Below are 18,198 nucleotides of genomic sequence, written 5' to 3' on the forward strand. Positions count from 1 at the left end.
TTCCAATCCACCCCAGGCCTTCCCACACTGTTGTCTGTGTCCATGGCTGTGTGTATGTGCATATAAATCTTTGGTTAATCTCTTCCCACCATCACCTGCTTCCCTCAGAGGTTCCTCAGTCTGTTCCATGTCTCCATGCCGTATAACAGCCATGTGAGCCATTGGGGTGGCATTTCAACCCCCATTTTACATATTGGGACACTAAGACTTGGGCTCAGAAAATTACTTGGTCAGTGTCATATAGCTGATAAGTATCTTGGTGGTGGCTCTACCTCATTTATTTTGATTCTGAGCCATGTATTATTTTGTTTTAGTCTATCAAAGCGCAGTTTCTACTTGCTTTATATTATTTAACAACACATTTCAAAATAAGAAAAACTACTAAAATGTTCCCCTGTATTATTTTATTCAGTAAATACGATTGGCATTGAGAATCGTGCTGGATCTTGAGGCAGGATCGCAGCATGTGACACCTGGGAAGTGTCAGTAGTCTTGCAAGTTCCACTCCTACACCAACAGGATTAGGTCAAGTTCTTTTTCACCTACACCTTCTACAAACTTAGTGACCTTGTCTGTTGTTCCTATTCTAAGGTTATCAACATGTCCATTTCCAACTTTACTTAGGAGGCATATTCTCTGGATTTATTCTAAACTATTTTCAGTAAAATGTTGAATAAATCATAAGAGCAATTGAGGATATGTTGCAAACGGACTAATTACTAAAGTGTGGGCAGGGTGAAGAGAAAACAATCAAGATGATGCAGTATTTTGGATTCTTTAAGTCTCTTAGGCCTGAAGGAACCAGGACACCGAGCAGATATTAAAACCCAAAGGAAGTAGCTCTAGGAGAGAGCTGGGGTGGAATTTGCAAGGATGAAAAGACGGGAACAAATCACTAAAGCTCACTTAGTTCTGAATTACCAGTATTATGCTATACCTCCCGTTGGAGCAAGTTGGAGGCAAGCTGGTATCTTAGCCCATGTGTTTTTTTAAGTGGAGTCTATGCTAACACATTCTTTGGGGGTACAATTTTAGGGAAGCAGAAGTAAAGGAAAAGTGAACAAGGCAACAAAGGGAGAGCAAATAATTAAAATGTGCTAAGTTGCATGAGTTCTTTATACATTTTGGCTATTAACTCATCAGATATATCGTTGGCAAATATCATCTCCCATTCAGTAGGTTGTCTTTTCATGTTATTGATGGTTTCCTTTGCTGCTTGAAAACTTTAGTTTGATGTAATCCCATCATTTGTTTGTTTTTCCTTGCCCAATTATATATATATATATATATATATATATATATAATTGTATATATATAGATATATGTATAGATATAGATATATAGATATAGATATAGATATAGATATAGATATAGATATGTATATATATTTCAAAACCAAAAAGCAAACAAACAAAGCAACCCTCTCAGCAATGTCAGAGAGTTTACTGTCCGTGTTTTCTTCTGAGAGTTGTATGGTTCTGGGTCTTATACTTAAGTCTTTAATCAATTTTTAGTTTATCCTTGTATATGTGGTGATAAGGTGATCTAGTTTTATTTTTAGTTTTTTGCATGTATCTGTCCAATTTTCCCAACACCATTTATTGAAGAGACTATCTTTACCCCATTGTATACTTTTGCCTCCTTTCTCAAATATTAATCGACTATATAGGCATGAGTTTATTTCTGGACTCTCCTGTTCCATTCCATTCTTGTTGTCTATTTTTATGCCAGTACCATGCTGTTTTTATTAGAACTTAACACCAAAAACAAAATAAAACAAAACAAAAACAAAAACAAACACAAACAATTCATTTAAAAATGGGCAAAGGATTTGAACAGACATTACTCCAAAGAAAAAGTACAGATGGCCAATAGACATGTAAAAATAATGCTCAATGTCATGAAGCATCATAAAAATGTGAGTTAAAACTACAAAAAGATGTCACTTCATACCTGTCAGAATGACTATCATTAATAAATCAGCCAACAATAAGTGTTGACAAGGCTGTGGAGAAAAGGGGATCCTCATGTACTGTTGCTGGGATTGCAAATTGGTGCAACCACTGTGGAAAACAGTATAAAAGTTCCTCAAAAAATTAAACATAGAATTATCTAGCAATTCCACTTCTTGGTATTAATCTGAAGAAATAAAAAAAAAATTAATTTGAAAAGATACGTGAACCTATGTTAATTGCAGGGTTATTATTTTTTTTCTTTATTGATTTTAGAGAGAGAGGAGAGAGAGGGAGAGATAGAAACATCAATGAGAGAGAACATCGATTGGCTACCTCCTGCACGCCCCCTACTGGGGATCGGGCCCACAACCTGGGCATGCGCCCTGACCAGGAATCAAACCAGCAACCTCCTGGTGCATGGGTTGATGCTCAACCACTGAGCCACACCTTCCAGGCCATTGCAGCATTATTTATAATAGCCAAGATATGGAAGCAACTTAAGTGCCAATCAATAGACTACTGTATAAAGAAAAGGTGTTACATATGTATAATAGAATATTACTCAGCCATAAAAAATATGAAATCTTACCATTTGCTACAACATGGATAGACTTAAATAGCATTATGCTAAGTGAAATAAGTCAGACAGACAAATACTTTATGGTTTCACTTATATGTAGAATCTAAAGAACAAAATAAACAGAAATAGATTTGTAGATTCAGAGAACAGACTGATAGTTGCCAGATGGGAGGTAGGTTGGGGGGATGGGTGAAAAAGGTGAAGGGATTAAGAAGTACAAATTGGTCATGACAAAACAGTCATAAGGATGTACAATACAGCACAGGGAATATAGTCAATAATATTGTAATAACTATGTATGACTAGAATTATTGTGGTGATCACTTCCTAAGTTACATAAATGTTAAACCACTATGCTGTACATTTAAAACTAATATAAAAGAAACCCAAATATTAACTATAATTGAAGAAGAAAGAGAGATTTACTGAGCTGGTCCCATCTTCAAAACCAGCAGGTTGCTGGGTTTCACAAACCGTCTCTGCAGAAGTGGCATTAAGCTGCGACCCCATCAGCCGCTGCTAGGCCTGCGCCCGCCAGGGAGAGCAAGGCAATGGTGGGGACCAGGACAATGCCTGGGCCTGGTGCAGAGACCAGAGTGCCTGCAGGGTCAGCTCACGGAGACACAGCAGAGGCTGGAGTTGGGGGGAAGAGAGAAGCGAGTCTGGCTGGACAAACAGAACACAGGTCTCATGCATGTAAAATGCTTGAAGGTACTCTACACCGTGGCCATGTCCTATTTTGCAACACTGTATCTCCAAACTTTATTCTTTTGGGGTTCCTGAAGGGAAAGTGGAAAAATAAAGTGCTCAAGTGATGTAGTCCCAAGGCTTTGTGTGTTGTCTTACAGCGACTTCTTTTCCTCCAACCCCATGTGAAACTTCACCGGAACACACGCCTGGCCCTTGCCCGCTCTGCCTGGCCTGGCCCTCCCTCCTGTCCGCTCCCTGGAGACCCCCACCTTCTCTGGCTGGCACCCTTGCTGAACATCACACAGCGAGGACGCACTGACTTCCTTTCTGATCATTCTTCAGAGTGGCAAGAAATTGCCTTTTGAAAACACAAAACTGATCAAATGATTGTCTTTTTCAAAAAAGCCTTCATGTAAACTATTTTGTGATTTGGTGTTGTAAAATAGGGACTGTTTGCCAGGTTTATATGAACTGATATTTATCTTAGTCTTATAAAAGGGTTCCATTTGGCATCTTTATAATGAAGCAATGTTGTTTTTCATTTCCAATGGATTTGAGCACAATAAGAAAGTAAGTTTCCCTAACAAACAAGATTTTGAATGTGTGTGTGTCTGTGTGTGTGTGTGTGTTCCAGGTTGTTCCACTGAAAAACGCTGTCCCACTCACACTCGGGAGAGGTTGGCATTCCTCCTGCTTACGTGGGCGGTGTACACACCTGCACGGCGGTCCCGCCCACAGGGGGGCCTGTCCTCCTGTCACTGCCGCATTTCTGTAAGTCCGGCAGGGAGGCCTACTCGCCTGGAGCTCCACAGGCTGTGACTCAGTGAAGGAATGAAATCTGGAATCTAATGTTTTGATGGCACAGCATTTGCGTACAAACCTATTTGCGTCTTATCTATATATGCACGGGCATTTTTACTGCATTTTAAACATTGGTTTAATAGATTGTCAGGAGTAAAAACAAAAATGCAAGGGGTGTGTGTGTGTGTGTGTGTGTGTGTGTGTGTTTATTACACAATAGCCTCCCATGGAATATATAAAAAGCTACTCAGAAATTTTTGTTTGGTTTTTCTAAACTGCTTCTTCGGCCTTTTAGGTGCCCTATGCCTAAAGGGCATTACATGGTTTTTGCCATTTACCAGCAGAGTGTCAGTTGGCCAGCTTGTCTACCTTTTCAAGTCTCAGTTTCACAATCTGCAAAATGGGAATTATAGTGTCTATTTCTTCAGAGAGTGTACAAAGCAAGCCTAGAATAGCTTCCAGAAAACCTATTTGTTTCTCTCCTCTTTCCCATGTTGAAAAATAATTTTTAAAAATGCTTGTTATGTATGAATTTGGCAATATAATGCAACTACTGACCTGAAGTTGAAGAATATTTTAATATGTTTCTAGTGTGACGGAGAATCTTTCATCTTTTTCAAGTTTTATGTCATCATCTTCTTCAGAAAAAAAATGTGATACTGCTTTACTGACTTATTCATGCATTTAACACATTTTATGGGTTTCGGTTTGGCACTACTCATTCCCCAGAGTAGAGGAGGTTACACATAGCACAAGTGCAGGTGTGGTCTCCTCCGACCCCTCAGAGCCCACTGACTTTTGGCAGGTCCCTGGCTAGTGACCACTCACATTAGTGAAAAAAACATGATGTTTCTAGTCTTCTCTTTCTTGCAGAATTTGCCTCTGGCCTCCTCACTTCAGTCTCCTCTCCAACTTGAAAGTCTTACCAGTGTTAGACAGAGATTTATATATGTGTTTTAGTATTTAATTTCTTCTTACACACTGTATCATCATTCATGTTTAACCCAGTAATTTTTACTCTTTGATAATTATAATAAATTTTAGTTTTAATCACTAGTTAAAGAAAATATAATTTCCTCTCTTCACTATTGTAGAAACTAACCTGACCTAGAGGTGCATTTGCATTTATTAATGTCAAACACCATCTAGTTATTTGTAATTGTGACTGGAATTGCATGAAAGAAGGGGGGAGGCCTTACCTACCTCAGCTGTCTAAATTCGACTAACAATTAATATTTGCAGGTGCTGGGAAATTTACTTAGACAGTTGCTTCCAGGGAATACCTTGATCTACTCGTGAGGCACAGCATTAGGCTTTCAAGTACATAACTCAGAGAGAAATTGTGCAGGTGCAACAGAATCCACAGATGAAATGCCAAATGCCTTGTTCTCTACTCCTCTGATTCTAAAGACAATGTCACTGGTCTGGTCTGTATTATCTTTTGATAAGATTTAATTAGAAATAAAGACTAGCAAAACATTGTAGAAACAAAGGATATTTAACAAAATCCATAAGATCTTGGAAAATCACAAATGATTCCGATGTTTCTCCCAGCCATAGCCTCATCCTTGCCAAGCTGCGTATATAAACCCACCTTTGCAAAAGTGGTACATAAAATTCTATTCATATGATTAAATCTTCTGCTATGGATAAGAATGGGCATAGTATACAAATAATGTTTATCACTAGAATGTTCTTTGTATTATTATTATTATTGATTTTTTAAAATACGTTTTAATTGACTGTTTAGAGAGAGATGAAGGGAGGGAGAGAGAGAAAGAGAGAAAGAGAAGCATTGATGTGAGAGAGACACATGGATGAGCGCCTCCCGTACGTGCCCAGCCCCAGGACCCAGGGACCGAAGCTGCAGCCTAGGCATGTGCCCTGGCCAGGGATCGAACCCACAACATTTTAGTGTATGGAATGATGCTCCAACCAACTGAGCCACACCAGCCAGGGCAGGATAGGTTTCTTAAGTGATAGGGGTGTTTCCAGAAGCTTAATTTCTCATGCAGTATGTATGACCATTACCCAGCAACAACTGTAAGGGGAAGGAAAGAAAATGTGTTAACCCCAGAGTTAATATTACTTTAGAAAGGTTTAAAGGGTATAATTTTGGAACAGAAGAACATGTTTTTTGTTTGCTTTTTAATAAATTTCTTTTCCTTTTGACATTTAGTTTCAAGGTTGTACACATTGTTAGGATTTGAATTCTGGAATGTGGCCTGGACCCCAAATGTGTTGCATGTCATTACCAAGCCTCAGTTTTGTTTTGTTTCTTTGGTCCCATCATTCTTTCTGGGCCTGTAAAGCAGTAATACAGACATGGAGTCCGAACCCCAGAGGAACTGCCTCACTTGTCATGCCTCACAAACCTTTGGAAAGTTGAAACCAGGCAAATTCACCTTGGATTGGGCCTACAGCATTATTTTATCCAAAATGACAATTTGCAAAATTAATAAGAAAGCAGATATTGTAACTACTGGGCTGAAAAGTAAAAATATTTTTTAGAATTAACATCACGTTAGCTTCTCTACACTTATAAAAATGTCTTCCCTCGTTGAGGGGATTGTCTCCTCCCTTCTTCATAAACAGTCCCAGTCAAAACAGCATGGGTTTCTGTCTGAATCGCTACTTCTCCAATAGCTATTCATTTGGATCTCAGATCAATGCTTGTTGCGTCTCACTTTGGTCTTCATTTTTAGGTTAACAAGCGTAAGTTGGTTCATTTTTTGTTGTTAATTCATTTGCCTGTTTTACTAGAACCAGAACCCATTCTTGGCCATGTACTGCATTGCTAATGTTGAACTACCCAAATCTATGTAAATAACTGGAGCTCATTTTCATAGATGCCTACTTTAGAATTGCAGTTTTTCAAAAAGCACTTTAGGGTGAACATTATTATTTTAATGAAAATGACCCCAATACTACTCTAGTCTAGATTTCTTTTCATTAAAACCAGTTTTTAAAAAACCTAAAAACTAAAATTTCTTTAAAACACAATATTTAAGAATGAGTTTGATTATACAGCTAGATGGATCCTTTAGGATAAACTTGTGTTTACTGTGCTCCCTGTGTTTATTGATAGAAAACACTGAGCGTTAGAAACACTAACTGAATAGGACAAGAACACAAGAAACTAAGAATGAAACTGCAGTGATGCTTCTAAACGCCCGGGAGTTTTCACTGTTACCTACTGGTAAATCTATCTAGATCATAAATAAATGTTTTCCAGATATGAATCCCAGGTCCACCTGTATCCCGTGTGAACCTCCAGGCCCGCCCTCTGAGGTTGATTCTGCGGACACGGGATGAGGAACTCACACGCGCACTCTGAACGCACCACACCCAGGAGACCCGAAGCACACAGAGGCCTGCGAGCACGGCCGCAAGTGTGATGCTGCATCATTGTATGGTAGTCAGTAAGTGCCCATCACCTGCTTCCCACACGCTTCCATTAAAATGTACAACATATGTCTTATTCAGATATCGGTACTGAGCCTGACAGAAGAAAAATAACATGTAAGGCATTTCTGAGCTAATTTATTTAGTCACTGAAACAGTAGATGGAATATAGGATTTGGTAACAACTGAACTCCCATCCTATAAATGATGTGCTCTGAGTCAAATCAACTGTTCCAGCTTCTTTCTTCGGAGAAGCTGGCAACTAGCATTAAACAGGGTGTGGGGTGGATGGATTTCTCTCTAGCCAAAAGCTGTACTCAGATCGTCAGAACAGCCAAATCCTCAAGGAATATTCAGTCAGCAAGACTTGATTATATCCAGCTCCAAATTCAGACTTGGTGACATTCTTAAAAAGGATGGTATGTTCCACTAATCAGCTTAGAAATGACACTGTCGAGGTTCAATATCAATATTATTATGATCATCAGGAACATATCAGTACTCATTTATTTATGAAAGTTAGGATATACTTTTCAACTGACAGCGTTCAACAAGAATCAATACACAGCATTTTTCATGTCAGGTTTTGATTTTGTTTTTGAATTACGAGAGTGAAGGGAGGAGGGGACGGAGGGATACTTCATATTGGAGTTTGATTGAAAACAACCAAGTGCCTGCATCAGTCCACATACAGGACGAGGCCTCGAGTTTTCTCATTTCAAGCCTGAGTAATTCAGATCATCTGGAAGGCACATGGGCGGCAAGGCCACGGAGTCCAGGCGGTGTCACTTGCCTTGGCAGAGGAGACAATCAAGCAGCAAGGCACACTGCAATCTTTCTTTTATGTTTTCAAGGGTCTGTACAACCTTGCGTTCTCCCCTCCCATCTTCGCTGCCACAGCTGGGGGCTCCCTCCTAAATGGCGTGTTAGGGCCCCAGAGCACTTGATGTCTATCTTCTCTTACTTGACTGACACAGTGTGTGTCAAAATGTAAATAGTCTAATGCAGAAAGCTGGAGAGTTCAAGGAGAAATCATGCGAGTGTTTCTGAAATGTCTCTAATGGGTTGTGCTCTGAGAAATTTCAGCCTATGACCTCCTAGCCTTCTTTAATTCCAAGCTGGCGGATTTCTAAAGTCGTGCTAATGACCACACTGATCCATACCGCTGAAAGGACTGCCCTGTTCTCTTCCCCTTCCTTGAACACACGGCACTTTCTGCAGTGATGTACGGCAGATTATTCACAGCTTGCTGCAGAGCCCCGCAGTTCCTTAGAGCTAAATTAAATTAAGCCCATTTCAGATTCTTTTACTGGTTATTAAGGAAAAGTGCATTTTATTTTTAGCACCTTGCCCTAATGAGAATTCTGTTGTTAATGAAATCGCTTTGCATCAATAATGCTGTCTGCACCTGACCAACATACTACTGGATATATTCTTGGGATATCAGAGGCGGCAGGAGGCTAGAGACCCAACACCATTTGGTTGGCCATCTGCTCACCTTTATTTTCAGGGGCCGCATTTTCTGTAAGTCGGTGTTTCAGGTGCCACACGTGAAAACAGCTCATCCTCTGCCTGCTCCTGGGATGCATCTTAGGCTCCTCCCCTTTGGCCAAGAGTCACAGCCTTGAAGGCGGAGATGAAGAAATGCCTTTAGCACAGATCCTGGTGGCAGGAGTTAACTTCCCTCGGCAGGTCAAATGCTGGGCTCAGAGTTTGGGATTCTTCCCTCCTCTTTCCTCTCTTACTTTCCATATTTACTGAGGGCCAGGTTTTTCCAGGAGCCCTGCTAAGGACTAAGATTTAGAGATGGGGCAGAAAATGTCTGCTCTCAACCACCTAACAATGAAATAGTTAAGACTGTGCATCAGGAACAGAAGTAAATATTGAAAGAGCTGTTGTGAAGATGGAGAGGTCAGAACACCTTGCGGGGTGACCAGTGCCCCTGCCTGCGTCTCCAATGGGGCAGTAAGAGAGCAGAGCGCCTTCCCCGCCTGCATTCTAAGGGCACCTCACAGCTGGTGGTCCGGCAGGTTCCAGGGCCCCTACTCCCCCAATCTGCCCTGGTGTTCACACCTCCCGCCCTTCACTTGTTTCACTTTCCCAAAGAATATCACATAATATGATGGACAAAATGACTCCTACTAAATATGTCCCTCCACTGTCTCCCTACCTCTAGAAACACACACACACACACACACACACACACACACACACATTTTCTCTCTCTTCTCTGTAGGATCACAACATGTACGTTTTGAGAACAATAAGACTAGTCTAGTTTGCAGACATTTAGATCATTTTTTGACCTCATGATTCATTCCGGCTTTTTTTTTTTTTTTAAGTAATGTGATCATTCAAGCCCACCTCAAATTATATGACTAGTTAGATTTACTAAATCAAAGGACTGTCTCCTTGTGTCACTGTGCATCTCACAGAGATACATTCTTATTATCTAAGCTCCTGGTTTCTAAATCACACTGTCAGAACCAAAGTGCACACTGAATAAAACAAAGCGGGAAAAGGAGTTCAGTGCAAGGCTCTGACCTCAAGCCGGACGCTCAAGGCTACGGAAGCAGCAGGTTCCAAGTTGCTCACAAACGGATTTTTCGGAGTAAGTGCAGAAGTTATTTGGCATTTTCGGTTGATCAGTTATCTGGTGGTTTTTATTCTTATTTGGACCAAGGTAGAAGTCAGGAGATGAAGTGAGCAGACTTGATGTTTGCGGATTAGCTGGTGTCCTCTGCTGATTTCTGAGAACAATTGTAAATTTCTATAAAGTTAAGTTTCTTTTATGCTCCTGTGTTGACTCTCTCAGTTTTCTCCTTGAAATAAATGATTCCAGTTTAGTTTGGTTCTACAACACGCCTCTAGCTTGTGACAATGGTCACTCCTACATCTGGGTCCTCAAACTGGAGGTGCCCCGTGGAAATCTCAGTCAGCCCACACTTACAGGGAGCACCTGTCGGCAAACCTGACATCGAGCAGTCACAATCTCCCAAATCACCTCGCCCTAGAATCCAGGACCCGCTGGCCTTCTCAGGAGACCCCTGACCTCCTAGCCAGCCACGCTCGGGTCCTCACCCTGCCCGCCAGGGCCCTGTGAGGGGTCTGCCCGATCCCCCAGGGCGCACTGCTGTGAGGCGCTGAGCCCCTGCACCCACAGCGCATGCCACTTGAACAGAGGAATCACGCTCCTTGCTGAGTTGTTTTCGTTTGGGCACTTGACACTTTTCTCCTGTTTAAATGCATGTATTTCTAAATTTGTTTACATTTGTACGTTTGTGAATATTATGTATTTGTAATTGGATAGGATTGATTACATTAGAGCTTCAGTTAGTAAAAAAATAAGTTAATATAGTTTCGAGTAGAATATTAGAATTATGTTCTTGGATCTCCTAGGTAACTGTTTACTATTTCTTTTAGGTTGGCATAATGCTAATGATGGTTCATTTTAATTAGATATTAAGTGTTCTTTATTTCACTCTAAAAATGATTATCTCATGTCACAGTTCTGGGAACCTGTTGTCTACAAGGAGGGGGTCTGAAGAGTAGTAGGGTTAGATACCAAGCAGTTGCCTCATTATTTTACAGTGGAATTTTTGCATCACTTTAATAGGTAATAAATGAATTTCCATGTCAACAGAATGGTAACAAAAACATTCACATTTCTATAGCCTATTCAATATTAAAATAAATACTAGTTTATTTCATTCTCTCAACTTTATGGATAGAAAGAAAAGTCAACAGATGGCTTGTGTTTTTCTCAAGTAGCAGAAATGAAAAGACCTCTCATGTACAAACATTCACTTTGCCTGAGGATGAGAGTTCTGGGATGTGAATTCGGTTTGCTTGTTTAGGGCTCTGAAGAAACAGCAGAGGCCAGCCGTGCCAGAGAGAGGTACCAACCTCATAAACTTGGTAAACAAGGATCTTTTCATGCGTCTATGACACACCTAGTTCTCGCTGCTCAGGTAGGGAGTGTGAAAGTGGGGGAAATGTGCAGATCTTCAGCAAACTTCCTTCGCTCAGATGGTTTGCACTTTACCCCCAAGGAGGCTTTTGCCCTGATGCCTGTCTAGAAGGAAAAACTGGCTGCCCTTTCTTCTTCGGTTCCGTCCCAGCTTGTGGCCCGAGACACCCCTGCAGGGGTCTGGAGCATCCTCACCCGAGGTCATCTTTCTTTCATCACCATCTGGAGGGCTCTCCCAGGCGCTGGAGTAGCTCTCCACCTGATTACAATATCCCACCGATGCGCCTTTGCACTCTGCTTCTTAACAGGGTCTCTCTTTAGTTTCTCAACACCATAGAGAAGTTAATAACACATAATGAGCTTGGACATCAATAGTGTGAGCTGCCGTGGACTAAAATTACTCTCCCCTTTCATGGCGCCATGAAGGCAGAGTCTGGTCATCTGCTCGTTGAATTCCCATGTTGTCAAGACAGCCGTAGGTGCGTGTTTTGTGAACAATGACAACCCCAGGAGCTTAGATCACAGCAAATGTACCTTTCCCCCCCATCCTATTCATCTGTCCCTGAAAAACCAGTGACTAATAGTCGGGAAGAGCTACCTTTGTCTTGTCAAATGCTCATTATAGTCTTTGCAATTTCATTTCCACTAAGTCTGGGTTCTCTTTATGATCTTTGGCTTTGTGTTTCATAATAAATTATGGTTAGCATGCTTAGCAGAACCTTAAAAAAGGGAGGAGTCAAAGCTTTGGTCTATCAGAAACTTCCAAAATCATTCATGTATTTTTTCTTTAAGTACATTGATAGAGAAGAAATGGTATCTGCTTTATGAACAGATTGCTTAAAAAAATAAAACACACAAAAGCTACTGTTTGTTCAGTGAATACATGAATAAACTAATCCTTTAAAATAACTAGAGTACGTGGACAAAACATTTGCTTTGAGGAGAGGACAAGAAGCAGGAGGCAATTTGGGATCAGTATTTGCTCCAATGGGTGTAATTATTGTGTAAATTGTGGCTCTTGACAAAAATCTCTGAGTCCTGTTGCGATGTTGTTAAAGCCCAGGAAGAAGTCTGTCTTCTCTGCTGTGACTGCTTCCAAGGACTGCGCCTCCCTCGCCTTCCCATGGAGACCGGCAACTTGCCAGTGTTTTATTTTCAAGTGCCATTGTTCACCTACAGCTTTAGGAAAAGCCCCTGCTTCTCCACTGTGAATCCACGCCCAAATGATGATCATTTTTGAAAATCCTGTAACATTTTTAAACAAATTTATTAGTCACTGACATTAGCCACTAGGGCACAAATAGCTCTGTCCCTTATTCTTTCAACTTAACAAGTGATTTAGTAATTTATGTGGCCTCAGAATTATTTTATTTGGTTTGTGAAATCTTTTATGAGTAATTTATGGAGAAAAATATAAATCTAGAGCTTTTTGTGCAATATCTTTCCAGCCTCATTCCATTAGTTATGATTCTGACAACAAAACAACATGGTAATGTTTATTACATGACTTCATCCTTTTAATGTCATATTTTAATATATATATATATATCACTAAGAAAAAAGCCCAATTGTCCTCTATTCTAAGAAATTACAATACATTTATTCACTGGAGAAATTGAAGAATAGGTTAAAGATGTAAATGGTCATCGAACGTGAGCTCATGCTGAGACCTGATGTGATTGGGTTTGGCAGTCTTGGATTCATTCTTCATATTTAACACATACCACACATTCTGTGGGGTGGGATTGGCTATATTTTATCATAAAGATTGAAGCATGGTCAGAATGGATGCCAGAATTGGAAATCGTTCTATGCAGAAATGTAAGGCAAGTAATCTTTGCTTTTCATCACCCCATTCTAACAACACTTTTCGCATGTGTCCTGGTCCCATGCTCCCTTGTCATGGCCTCCAAGCACCTGTGATCTGTCACTGGTCCATGGCCCCCCTGGTGACAGCATCTTTGTGTTCCCAAACTTTCCCATTCCCCTCATTCTCAGTTAGAAATTATCTTCAAACAGTATGTTCTTTAACAGTCCTATCTAGTCCAGAGAACAAGAACATTGATTTGTGTTTAGGAGTTAATAGCTGGTAGTAGCTATTAATGTGACACCCTTCCCAGATACAATTTGCATTTAAACAGCTGCCTTTAATGGAAAGAATTGAAGGATGCTAAGGATTTCAGACTCTGAAGCAGAGTCAGAGTTGTTTGTGTGAGTGAGTGAGTGTGTGTGTGTGTGTGTGTGTGTGTGTGTGTCACCAAGCCCTTCCCAGTACCTCTCAGGTTTTAATCTGCCTGTGAGATATTAGAAGGGAGAAACAAACAAGGCTTTGATTTAATTCTCATCTCTAATAATTACTAGCTGTGTGACCTTGAGCTAGTTCTTCATAAAATAAGGTTTTATGAGAACGAAATAAATGAGTAGGATAGTTAAAACTCTTAAAATGTTTCATATTTTTAAATGTCAGTTAAAAACCTTTTGGTTACCAATAACAAAAATTGAACTCAATCCACATATTCTGATAAAGTAGGAGTTGGTTGTTGACTAGAAGTGTGCATTTTTTAGCAAGCAAAACAAGAAGTTCTGATATCAGTTCTATCCGAATCCCACTTCCAAAGCCACCATTCTAGGGGACCCAGGAATATTTCATAGGCCTTAAAAAATGAGAGGCAGGAGGTGGCAGAAAATGCGAGGAACCAGATTTAAAGTCATCTGAAGGATGGGAATGGCGACCTCAGTACTTACTCAGAGGTCATATTCTAAAGTTGTACACCTGATATTTATATAATGTAATTAACCAGTGCTATCCCAATGCATTTAATTTAAAAAAGAAACATGCCCACCCTGGCCAGTTTGGCTCAGCGGTTAGAGCGTTGGCCTGCGGTCCGGAGAGACCCGGGTTCGGTTCCCGCTAAGGGCACGTACCTCGGTTGCAGTTTGTCCCCGGCCCTGGTTGGTCGTGCGGGTGGCAGCCACTCGATGTGTCCCTTCACGTCGATGTTTCTCTCTCTCTCTCCCTTCCTCTCTCTCCCTCCCACTCTGTGCAAAAAATGGAAAAATATCCTCGGGTGAGGAAAATAAATAAATAAATAAATAAATAAATGAAACATGCCTAAAATAAGCAACATTATTTACAAAATCTATGAATACTTGAAGATTGTTTTTTATAATGGAGTGAACTAAGTTTAAAATAAATAAAAGAATTACTGAAATCAGGGTAGACGTTTGGATCACAACTGGGGACCTGGCCAAGGAGAAGGAAATCAAACAGGTGACAAAAGTTTGAAGGCGAATAAAAATGAAGCCCCATTTTTCTTTAAAGAGCCAAAAAATTGGATTCTTACAGGTATAGAGCAATGAAGCTTGATGTCAATCTCCAGAGAGATTATTAAAAGAAATTTTGAATAAAAGATGTCTAAAAACTTAATGAAAAACATGGTACTCCTTGAGAACCTGTATCAGTTTCTTAAGAACAAGTGAGACTATACCTGATTTTGGTAGAATTTCTAGTTTGGTAAATTTTAGACAACCAGGGGAAACTGGACAGACAGTGTGTTGAGTTCAGTGGTCCATGAATTTACAGTGAAAAAGAAGGAAGGAATGGTTACCTGCGGGGGGGGGGGGGCGGGGGGGGGGGGGACCTTTCCTCTGCCTTCTTCACATTCAGTGGCTGCAGGCCCTGTGAATTAAGATAACAAAAGAAAGATTAATAAGAGAAATATCATACAATTTTCATTAGTATTTTCCATGTATGGGAGTTCACTGAAAAGAATTGAAACTCAAAGAAGTGGCTAGACTCGGATGTTTGCATACAGTTCTAACAAGGGAAAATAGATTTGGGCCTCGAAGGACAATAAACTGTGGGGAACTGACTAATAAATATGTAAGGGAACTAGTGGAAGATAAGGGTTAATTTATTGAGGTCTGTTTATGCAAACTTGTCATGGAATTGACTGTCCTCTTCCTGGTTAAGAATGGTGATGGGGCCCTGGTGGTGTGCTCAATGGTTAGAGCATTGGCCTATGCACTGAAGGGTCATGGGTTCCATTCCTGATCAAGGGCACACACCTTGGTCGCTAATTCAATCCCTGACCCAGTTGGGGCACATGCAGGAGGCAACCAATTGATGTGTCTCTCTCACATCGATGTCTCTCTCCCTCTTTCCACTTTCTCTAAAAATCAATGGAAAAAGATTCTCAGGTGAGGATTAACCAAAAAAAAAAAAAAGAGAGAGAGAGAGAGAGAATGGAGATGGTGAGGAACACTTTCAAAAGAGAAATGTATACTCTGCTTTAATTTTAGGACCTTATTTCTGTATCTCAATTAGTTTTAGCGCAATGTGATCCTTACACCAAAGTAGCATATTTGGGGGTTGCATATTCTGATCTCCTTCATAAGCACACGTCTTAAAGCAGGATTCTCACAACTTTTTATCTCGGGATCCTTTATATTATTAATATTTACTGAGGATAAATAGACCTTTTATCATGTAGGTTATATTTTTCTATATTTACTGCATTAGACATTAAAACTTGAGAAAAACTTAAGCGTCAAGTAATTTGTTTAAATAATATGAAACTCATATGTTAAAGGAAAAAAAAATAGTGAGGAGTCCTTTTTTACATGTTTGCACATTACTGTAATGTTTAGCTACATGGAAAATAATCAGATTCTCACATCTGCTTGCGCATCTAATCTTCAGTGACATGAGGAAAAGTGTCCTTCAGTGAACTCCATGACATACCTGTCCACCTTCTCAGGTGTGATTCTATGGGAACTCCTGACTACGCTATCGTAGTTGTAGGCAGCTGAAAGATGTAGAATGCTGTCTTGTTTTTTCCGTTAGAGGTTCAAATGTCTTTTCTTCAGCCATGTGAAAATAATAGTTTTGCCTCCATTTGCAATTTATTTCAATATCCTGCACTTGGTACAAACTCGGTCTTTATAATCTTTTTTTAAAGCCACTTCTCTCATGTCTGCTTCTTTCAGTTCATGAGTAGAGTCAAAACCTAAACACATGATAATTTTATGTGCAAAGACAGTCATGATTTTCCCTGTATTGTAAAATATTACCTTTTGACAGTGAAATCACTTGTTATGTAGGATTGGAAATCTCCATTGTATACTTGAGAGAATAAGAATGAAAAAGAAATATGTGCCACAGTATTATTAAAGAAGTTGTTTTAACCTTGCAGACCCCTGAAAAGGTCTTAAAACCCCCACCCCCTACCTCTACCCCAGGGATCTCAGAATCATATTTTGAGAAATACTGCTTCACAATTTTGAGAAGACTAGTTTTATTTAACACAACCAATAAAAAAAATTATTTATTTATTTATTTTAGTTAATTATTTATTTTTGTTACAGATGTTTCTCCTTTTTTCCTCACTGATTCCCCCCTCCCACCCTGTCCACAGCTTTGTTGTCCACATCCACTGTTCATGCACACATGCATATAAGTTCTCTGGTTTATCTTTCCCCCACCACCCCCTCTTCTGGGATTGTCAGTCTGTACCCCACTTACATGTCTCTGGGACTACCCCATTCCTCAGACTCTTATGTTCATTATATTCCACAAATAAGTGAGATTATATGATACTTGTCTTTTTCTGTTTGGCTTGTTTCATTTAGGATGACACTTTCCAGGTCCCTCCATGTCGTCTCAAAGGATAAGAGTTCTTTGTTTCTAACAGCTGCATAGTACTCCATTCTGTATATGTACCACAGCTTTTTAATCCACTCCTCTACTGATGGACATTTGGGCTGTTTCCAGATCTTAGCTATTGTAAATAGTGCTGCTATGAACATGGGAGTACATATATTCTTTCTGATTGGTGTTTCAGGCTTCTTAGGGTATATTCCTAGAAGTGGGATCACTGGGTCAAATGGAAGTTCAATTTTTAATTTTTTGAGGTAACAGCATATTGTTTTCCATAGTGGCTGCACCAGTCTGCATTCCCACCAGCAGTGTACTAGAGACCCCTTTTCTCCACACCCTATCCAACACTTGTTTGATGATTTGTTGATGGTAGCCATTCAGACAGGTGTGAGGTGATACCTCATTGTTGTTTTAATTTGCATCTCTTTGATGATTAGTGATGTTGAGCGGTTCTTCATATGTCTCTTAGCCATTTGTATGTCCTGTTTGGAGAGGTGTCTATATAGTTCCTCTGCCCATTTATTAATTGGGTTTTTTGTCTTCCTTTTGTTGAGTTGTATGAGCACTCTATATTTATTGGAAATTTATCCCTTATCTGATATATCATTGGCAATTATACTCTCCAATACAGTGGGTTGCCTTTCCATTTTGATGATTGTATCTTTCGCTGTGCAGAATCTTTTGACTTTGATGTAGTCCCATGTGTTCATATTCTCCGTTGTTTCTATTGCCTTAGGTGATGTATCAGTGAAAATTTTGCTGTGTATGATGTCTGAAATTTTGTTGCCTACAGTTTCTTCTAGGATTTTTATGGATTCATGAGTCACATTTAAATCTTTTATCCATTTTGAGTTAATTCTTGTGTATGGTGTAAGTTGATGGTCTAGTTTCATTATTTTGCATGGAGGTGTCCAATTTTCCCAACACCATTTATTAAAGAGACTGTCTTTACTCCACTGTATGCTCTTGCCACCTTTGTCAAATAATAATTGAGCATATTGCCTTGGGTCCATTTCTGGGTTCTCTATTCTGTTCCACTGGTCTATATGCCTGTTCTTGTGCCAGTACCAGGCTGTTTTGATTACAGTGCCATTGTAGTATAAACTAAAATCTGGTAAGATGATCCCTCCAACTTTGT

This window comes from Molossus molossus, unplaced genomic scaffold, assembly GCF_014108415.1.
Source record: "Molossus molossus isolate mMolMol1 unplaced genomic scaffold, mMolMol1.p scaffold_m16_p_5, whole genome shotgun sequence".
NCBI lineage: Eukaryota > Metazoa > Chordata > Mammalia > Chiroptera > Molossidae > Molossus > Molossus molossus.